Source organism: Eptatretus burgeri, chromosome 5 (genome assembly GCF_056783735.1).
Source record: "Eptatretus burgeri isolate ZD-2024b chromosome 5, Ebu_testis_v1, whole genome shotgun sequence".
Classification (NCBI taxonomy): Eukaryota; Metazoa; Chordata; class Myxini; order Myxiniformes; family Myxinidae; genus Eptatretus; species Eptatretus burgeri.
The window spans coordinates 8,138,349-8,146,690 of record NC_140965.1 but is presented as its reverse complement, the minus strand read 5'-3'; the positions used below and the strand labels follow the sequence as shown (position 1 = coordinate 8,146,690).

The window sequence follows — 8,342 nt, the reverse complement described above, 5'->3', positions numbered from 1 at the left end:
AGGCATGTCTGGTGTCAAAGTGTGCCATTCTAGCTCGATCACCTGGAGCGAAGTTCCGGGGAGTTTGTGGTATTGCCCACCGTCTGTCCGTCCGTCCATCCGTCTACAAATACTTTCAACTTCTTCTCTGAAACTAAAAATACGATTTTCATGAAACTTTACCACAACGTTCATCACTCATGATGTACCAAAGGTTGTTCACACCATTAAAAAAACGATTGGGGTCGAAGGAGGTCTCCGGGGTAGGGGGGTGGGGGATTGCCCCCCAAAATATGTATTGGCTTTCTTCTCTGAAATTACGCGAACAATTTTGATGGAGCTTGACCACAACCTTCATCATCCATGATGTACCAAAGATTGTTTACAACATTAAAAAAAAAAATCATTATCTAAGGGGGGTGGGGGGGGGATTCCCCCAAAAGAGGTATTTGCTTTCTTCTCAAACTACAAACACAATTCTGATGAAACCTCACCACCACCTAAATCACGTATGATGTACTACAGCTTGTTCACAATATTTCAAAATAAAAAAACTAAAAATAAAAACAATTGGGGTCGAAGGGGTCTATGAGGAGCTGCCCCACAAAATATGTATTTGCTTTCTATCTGAAATCAGACACGCAATTTTGATGAAACTTTACTTCAACCTTCATCACCCATGATGTATTAAAGCTTGTTCACAATATTTGAAAATAAAAAAACTAAAAATAAAAACAATTGGGGTCAAAGGGGGTCTATGAGCAGTTTCCCCACAAAATATGTACTGTATTTGCTTTCTATCTGAAATCAGACATGCAATTTTGATGAAACTTTACTTCAACCTTCATCACCCATGATGTACCAAAGCTTGTTCATGATATAAAAAAAAAAAAAGTTGGGGTCGAAGGGATAAACGGGGAGATGGGTGGCCCCCCAAGATATGTATGTCCTTTCTTCTCCAAAACTACACACACAATTTCAATGAAACTTGACCACAACTTGCATCACCCATAAATGCACCAAAGTTTGTTCACGCTATTTAAAAAAAAAATAATAAAAATAAATATATAAAATCTGGGTCGGACGATATTTCCGGGGGGGGGGGTTAACCCCCCAAAAGAGATATTTGTTATAACATTGGATCATTGTTACATTTTGCTGATTGCATCATACGTTGACTTCCTCCTCGGTATCATTATTCTACCAGGTGAGTGCCTGGGGGTATTGCCCCTATTTTTTCTTTTCTTGTTATTCTGATGCAACAACCACAAAACCGATCACAACATTCCCAGAAAATTACATCATTGAAGCAAAAGTAAAGTGAACTTCATGGCTCCCAGTCAAAGAATAGGTCTCACCGAGATGCATTTAGCTGTGAATGGAATAGATTTAAAAGTATTCAGGATAGGAAAAGGACTCAAAAATAAATAAATATTAAAAAGGTTTTATATTCAACTTCTTCTTTACTCCTTTGAACCCTGAGCTCCTTGGACTTTCGGCTCCCCCACCCTGGGCTCCCTGGAGGAAAATCCGACGGCTCGGGTATATGAAGGCTTGAATAGCGGCTGGTAAAATGACCACTAGGGTTCAAAGGGTTAATGGTCCCAATTATTCCCACCTTGACGGATTGGCCAGGTACAATGATTCTGATCCAATTCTTCCACGAACCAGGTGCCCAGGCCTGATATTTGACTGATAGAAATTTGTAATTTGTTCAGGGTGCCAGCGATAATTCGCCTTCTCTAAATGAAATGTCTTATGAGATCTTCAATGTCCATCAACACCCTCAGTGCTAGCAGATGGGTCCTTTAGCTCACCGTCCATCTGATGGACGGTGCACACATTCATCGATCGCTCTGAATGCTAATCACCAGTGTGACAGTTTTATAGGTGTGTCGAGATTCAAACTCGGGCGAAACAGCTCAAAAGGGCTGCCGCACATACCTCGAGGCGATGCTGCCAGACCTTAAAGTCTAAAATCTGGAACATTAATTTGAGAGGTCAAACAAATAAATGTTTTTCATTCTTCAAAATAAAATGTCGCAGTTCTTTAAATATAAGTAAAAATAAACTTCTGTGAATAACATTGCTTCTGAAACAAGCGAGATGCTTGACAAAATCTTATCGCAGCACTTTCAAAGATAATTGGATGTCTCTGATGTAATTCTCCCAAGAGAAGCATAATTTTTCTAATCCATTTTTTTTTGTTATTATTTAAAATTACATTATGTTCTTTATCTGTTACTGAGGTTGCTCGAGACACTCCAACCTCTCCCCAATTACTATCCCCTAACTTGTGCCACTTTGCCTCTTATCCTTGGAGGTGATTTCCAAGGGGAGAGATGGGGAGGGGGTCTCATTTAGTATTCATTCCCCAAACCCTTTTACGATCGTATAAAATAATCTCTTGCCAGTGCCTGGCCACGTCACCACACACCATTGTTATCCGATGTGCAGAAAGCCAAATAGGTATCTCGCGTGAAGCCTTTCCCTCCCACACACAAAAATTCATCCACGGATCCGTGGCTCAAAGCCTTTCCACTTGCTCATCCCCTCCCATACCCCCTCCGTAACCCCCAGGTCCAAACCTTACTTTTCCGCAACTCTCCCTGCACGTTCCACATCCAATGAATAAATCCTTCCACCACGGCCTCGGGCCAGCGTGGCCCAATGCGGCAAGTCACAGGCCAAGACAAAGATGGAGAGCACCCAGAGGTCACTTTGTAGGAATGAACGTGAAACCTGCTAAGATTGGGGCACTAAATAAGACCTCTGGCAGCTCAGACGTTGACTGCAGGATATACGGCCATGTAATTTGACTTCAGGCTAAGAAATCCGGATGAGAAATGCCCAGCAATTACGCATACTTGGCTCTGATAAATCGGGCCTTTGTCAGGCATACCTCTCTGATGTACTCCCAACAACAAATTTCACTTCCAGTTCCTTGACCCTACCTACGTGATCTAAAATATAAATTCAGGATTGTATGCAGTGGTATATTTGATAAAGTCAATGGCCAAAATATTACAGACTACACAGAATCCCAGGTAATCTGTGGCACAAATGATGGGAGCAGCACGGCATCCAATCTGTTTGACACGATGGAGGATGACATCTTGGGATGTTTGCTACCATTCCTCCATTGGAGGCTGAGTGCAGCTGCATCATGCCAGTTCCAAAATCGGCAGTTTCATAGTCAGGTTCAATGACACCAAGAATCAAACACAGAGCCACACAACTGGACCCCCTACCTTACCTACAAATCTGACGTCTCTCCAAAGGGTGAGATTGGCCTAGGTTAGAGTGGAGGGGAGGAATTATTACAAATTACAATTACTTGTACCTATTATTATAAAGGCCAAATCATTACATGTGCTCAATCAGGAATTCCAAGGTTGTAAGGTTGGAGTATCAGGATAAAGAGGAACCCTTCCAAAAGCAACCCCTGGATAATTCCATACCTCATGTTATCAGAGAAGGTCAACAGAAGGTTATAAACATGTGAGAAGAAGAGGAGGAACAGGATGGAGGTGAAGAACATGACCATCCACGATCCATGGTCTCGATGGAACATTTTCAGATGAAGGAGGTTTCCTTGGAACAAACAAATTCACTCGTTAAACGAGCAAGCAATGGCATCATGTTTGTTGCAACACAAACTCTCTGACTTATGTACACAGTGCACACGTGCTCTGGATAACAATGATCTCACATTATAAAAACGTTAATTTAAATGACATTTTTACAAGACAAGGTGGCCATCCCAACGTTCGATCCATACAGGCCGTCTATAGAATGTGGTCAAGGTATATTGGGAGGACCACTCCTCCATGAGCCTCAATTCTCAATCTTTGGAAATAAATAAATAAATAAAATAAACAGGACAGTCGGCTTAATCAAGTACTGTACTCCATAATATGACACCACTGCTTGTACTGTACCAGATGGAAGCTTTAGTTGTGTCCTGAATGAAAGGAAATCCAACCCAGAGGGATAAAAAGCACTTACTATTCCAAAATTGAGTATTAATGTCATTTTCAGAAGTTAAATCATAATTGTTCCACAAGACTATCCCGATTGTGAAATGAGTCACATCATGACCTGCAGGAATTAAAAAAAAAAATAAATTCCAGAGTTAAGTGGTTAAAATGTAAAAATAATGAGCACGACTCTTTAACAAATCATTCGTGTGCACTATCCGTGGTGTTGAAAACCTCAAGCCTGTGTTTGAGTGCCCCCTCGTGTGCAGGATTTACATTCCACTCACTGACCTAATAACTACCACTTGCACTTTGACCACCTGGAAAGGGTATCGTGATGGTACGTACCAAAGAGGGCCCGGTGTATGAGCATCTTGCCGACGATCATGCCTCCAGCAATGGCTGACACCCAGAGGGCCACCTTCAGAATGCTCCACAGTGGTCCAGGATAGCGATTCAACATGAACGAGAAACAGTTTCCAATGACGGCCACTTTAGCCTCTGCCTGGCTGTGAGACACCGGATCCTCAGCAAACATGAGGAAGTTGAGGAAGATGACGAGGTACGCCAAAGAAAGTCTCGACCAAGGATGTTGAAAGTAGTATCGGAAGGATGTCAGATGTGACAAAAAGGCACTCTTGGCTTCAGGTTCCTTTGGCTCATTTTGCTGCAAATATAACAAAATGTCGAGTGATATGGAAGGTTTTATCAGATTTTCCTCATGGGCTGTCATCTGCTGCCTCGGAGTGACATATTCACATTTGAATATGGTCTCAATATCTTATAAACAAAACCAAGATAGTTTCACTCCCTCGTGTTGATCACCTACTACAAACAGCTTCCAAGTGGCATGAGGTGAGCTCATACTGGTGTGATAGCAATAACAGTTAGAGCAGTGGTTCACAACCTTTTTTGCCCCATGCACCATTTTCACCATATGTCAGAATGTCATTCCCCCCTTTCCAAGATTGTCTGACTCAAAAGGTGCATTCCAAATAATATACATATAATATTGAAAATCTTTTATTTTTTCTATATTAGAACATATACATTGACTTGGATTATTTTTATAGTGGAGTTTTACAAATTTAATAGCAATAGAAAATGTTGATGGATTTTAAAACTTGAATAAAAGAAGATTTTTTTTATACCAAATTTAATGGCAATAGAAAATGTTGATGGATTTTAAAACTTGAATAAAAGTAGATTTTTTTTATACCAAATTTAATGGCAATAGAAAATGTTGATGGATTTTAAAACTTGAATAAAAGTAGATTTTTTTATACCAAATTTAATGGCAATAGAAAATGTTGATGGATTTTAAAACTTGAATAAAAGTAGATTTTTTTTATACCAAATTTAATGGCAATAGAAAATGTTGATGGATTTTAAAACTTGAATAAAAGTAGTTTTTTATACCAAATTTAATTGCAATAGAAAATGTTGATGGATTTTAAAACTTGAATAAAAGTAGTTTTTTTATACCAAATTTAATTGCAATAGAAAATGTTGATGGATTTTAAAACTTGAATAAAAGCAGATTTTTTTATACCAAATTTAATAGCAATAGAAAATGTTGATGGATTTTAAAACTTGAATAAAAGTAGTTTTTTTTAAATATTCATAACGAATAACTTAACAGACTAAAGTTACTGAAGAATACTTCAATAAACAAAAAGTTCAATAGAATGCCAGGGTACTGTAATTCATTTTATTCTGATGAAGATTACAGTCAATGAGAAACCTGTGATTGTTTTTTTCTTCGCCAATTCTTGGATACGCGGAGGAATGCTTGAAAGGGCACAACCCATGTCATTTTCAACCTCCAATTCACTTGGTTGCTTCGTTTTCATTTGCAACAGAGTTGAAAAGCCTGACTCACAAAGATATGTCGACACAAATGGAAGCAATGCATGGTTACCTCTTTCTGCCACTTTTGGGGAGGAATCGCACATCAAGGGTCAAAATTCTGTGATTGATTTCTCATCGAAAATATCTCTTGCTCCCGAATCAGTCTTCAGCTCCAGAAATTCATCTTCACAATCATCAGGAACTTTTTCAACTGACAATTTAAATGGATTTCGCACTAAATCCAACTCCTCATCACTGAGTTCAGGAAAATATTGGCTGAATTCATTTTCCAGTGCTGTCAAATGCAGCAAAATTTCATTTTTTGCAAATTCTGGAAGCACTTGGTCTTCACCACCAGCAACAATAATTGACTGCAGTTTCTAAAACATTGCAACATTTTTGATCTTGACCTTTCTCTTCCAATTTTCCAGCTTGCTCATGAAAGCTTTCAAGGAATCCATGAATTTTATGATGTTTGTATTCCTTCCTTGCATCTGAAGATTCAGTTTATTCAGCTGCTCAAAAATGTCAATCAAATAGGCAAGGTGCATGAGCCATTCCTCATCATCCAGCCAGGCAAAAAATTCCATCTTACCCTGAACTTCAAAAAATAATTTGAGCTCATCTCTATGCTTAAATACTCGCTCAGTTACATTTCCTCTTGAAAGCAATCAAACATTTATGTGGAAAAGAAGCAAATGATGACCTGCATCCAATGTCAATACATACAGTAACTGCTTGAAAAGTCATGAGTTGAGAGCTCCTCCTTTGCCAAAATTCACAATTTGAATTGTTTGATACAAAACCTTCCCTCGTGGAGCTGGAAGTGTTTTTGAGGCCAGTGCCTGACGATGGATCATACAATGAATGCCTTTCACTTTTGGAGCTCGCTTTTACACACAAACTTGAAATCCAGATTTGGTCCCCAACATAGCTGGTGCTCCATCTGTACAGCACCCAGAGACACATTATCCCACAAAGCATTTTCTGATTCAAAGAAAGATGAAACCTTTGCCAAAATATCTGAGGCCTTGATAGTTGTTTCAAGAGGAGAACAAAAGAGAAACTCCTCTTTAAATGAACCTGGGTGAACATATCTTGCAAACAGCAGCAACTGGGAACACGATGCCACATCAGTCGATTCATCAAGTTGAATTGAAAATAAGCCAAATGCTGCAGACTTGATCTCCTGCACAACTTGATCCTTGAAGTCAATGGCCATGTCGTTAATCCTCCTTTGAACAGTACTGTTTGATAGTGAAACTGCTGCACGTTTTTTCTCCAATCCATTTCCCAACAATCTCCACCATTTTGAGAGTGCAAGGTTTGATCAAAGTTTCCCCAATTGTATGTGGTTTTTTTCTGCTTTGCTATCTCCAGTGCTATAACATCAGAAGCTTCAATAACCTTTTGGTTCATTTGTTGGAATACCCCTGTTGAATCCAGCTTCATCTTTTTGAGAGCATTCCCATGACATTCAAAAACGCTTTTGTCCTTGTCCTTGTGTTGAGGATGAACATTCTGAAAATGTTACTTCAACTTTGTTGGTTTCATAGAATCGTTTGACAAACCTTTGCTACAAATAACAAATTGAGGCCTTTCTTCTCCATTGATGACGATGGATGTGAATCCATATTGAATATATGAATCATCATACCCTCTTTCTTTGACACTCATGATGGGCAACAAATTCTGGGTATAAAAAAACAAGAATAAGTCAAAGATAACTATAAATGGAATATTTCCACAGATAAAAAAGTGAAATATTTATCTTTATTTTCAAATTAATCTGGGACATTCAATAAACTTTAATGAATGTCACAGATTAAATTAAAAACAAACTACAGTTCTACAGATTGTACATAATCTACAGGACATCACACCTTATTCAATAAAGGGTGATGTCCTGTAGATTATTTACAATCTGTAGAATTGTAGTTTGTAGAAAGATCAATATTCCAACAGTTTGAGTCTGCCAATCTGTGGTCCCAATTCCCCCCTGAAACCCTAAAATTCACCCTGGGGGGGGGGATTCCCCCTGAGTTAGAGACTTGGAAATAAAATAATTTGCTGCACATTATTGAGGAAAGGCAGTCAATGTTATGAAACAATTGTATTGAAACAGACAGACAAACAAACAAGACAAGACAGATATGCAAACATAAGCTCCGTCCACCTTCGGTGGTGCAGGTAATAAACTCCAGCTTGCATTAAATGCGAGCAGGTTAGTCATACATGTGATGGGCTGATAGAATACCTTAGAGTTATGTGCACTTGCCTCCGAGCCGTCTAGCCTAGGTTAGAATCTCGGTCCAGCTGTAACCCTGATGTTTCACATGCAGGGCGAGGCATCAATGTGTGCGCTGTCCATTGGATGGAGATTAAACTGGGTGTCCCATCTGCGAATATTGGTTGTTGGTGGCTGCTAAGTATTCCATGGTGTCCTTCAGGATGAGTTAGAGGAGTTATCACCAGAATTCTGAAAAAATTAAAATGCATGCAACCTTCAGTTGAACGTCAGGCCGAGACAGT

The 8,342-nt window shown here is 39.2% G+C and overlaps 1 pseudogene; it reads right to left on the bottom strand.

Annotated features, from left to right (window-relative positions):
• Positions 1-5,673: 5,673 nt before the first annotated feature.
• On the bottom strand, positions 5,674-7,573 carry LOC147025801 (protein FAM200C-like; annotated as a pseudogene).
• Between the last annotated feature and the right edge of the window lie 769 nt (positions 7,574-8,342).